The sequence below is a fragment of the Aptenodytes forsteri genome, unplaced genomic scaffold (assembly GCF_000699145.1).
Source record: "Aptenodytes forsteri isolate BGI_AS27 unplaced genomic scaffold, ASM69914v1 Scaffold7, whole genome shotgun sequence".
Taxonomy (NCBI): Eukaryota; Metazoa; Chordata; class Aves; order Sphenisciformes; family Spheniscidae; genus Aptenodytes; species Aptenodytes forsteri.
Genome location: NW_008795919.1, coordinates 243,959 through 244,774, shown reverse-complemented (window position 1 = coordinate 244,774; position 816 = coordinate 243,959).

Here is an 816-nt window from a genome sequence, read left to right as displayed (position 1 = left end):
TCTCTAAATTGGAGAGACATGGATTTGACGGATGGACCACTCAGTGGATAAGGAATTAGCTGGTGATGGTCACACTCAAAGAGTTGTGGTCAACGGCTCAATGTCCAAGTGGAGACCAGTGATGAGTGGCGTTCCTCAGGGGTTGGTATTGGGACCAGCGCTGTTTAACATCTTTGTCAGCGATATGGACAGTGGGATCGAGTGCACCCTCAGCAAGTTTGGCGACAACACCAAGCTGTGTGGTGAGGTCGACACGCTGGAGGGAAGGGATGCCATCCAGAGGGACCTTGACAGGCTTGAGAGGTGGGCCCATGCGAACATCACGAAGTTCAACAAGGCCAAGTGCAAGGTCCTGCACATGGGTCAGGACAATCCCAAGCACAAATACAGGCTGAGCAGAGAATGGACTGAGAGCAGCCCTGAGGAGAAGGACTTGGGGTTGTTGGTTGATGAGAAGCTCAACGTGACCCAGCACTGTGCGCTTGCAGTCCTGTCCTGGTTTCAGCTGGGATAGAGTTAATTTTCTTCCTAGTAACTGGTATACTGCTGTGTTTGGGATTTAGTATGAGAATAATGTTGATAACACACCGATGTTTTAGTTGTTGCTAAGTAGTGCTTACGCTAGTCAAGGACTTTTCAGCTTCCCACGCTCTACCGACTGAGAAGGCTGGAGGTGCACAAGAAGCTGGGAGGGGGCACAGCCAGGACAGCTGACCCAAACTGGCCAAAGGGATATTCCGTGCCATGAGACATTATGTTCAGTATATAAACTGGGGGCAAGCTGGCTGGGGGGGCCACTGCTTGGGGACTGGCTGG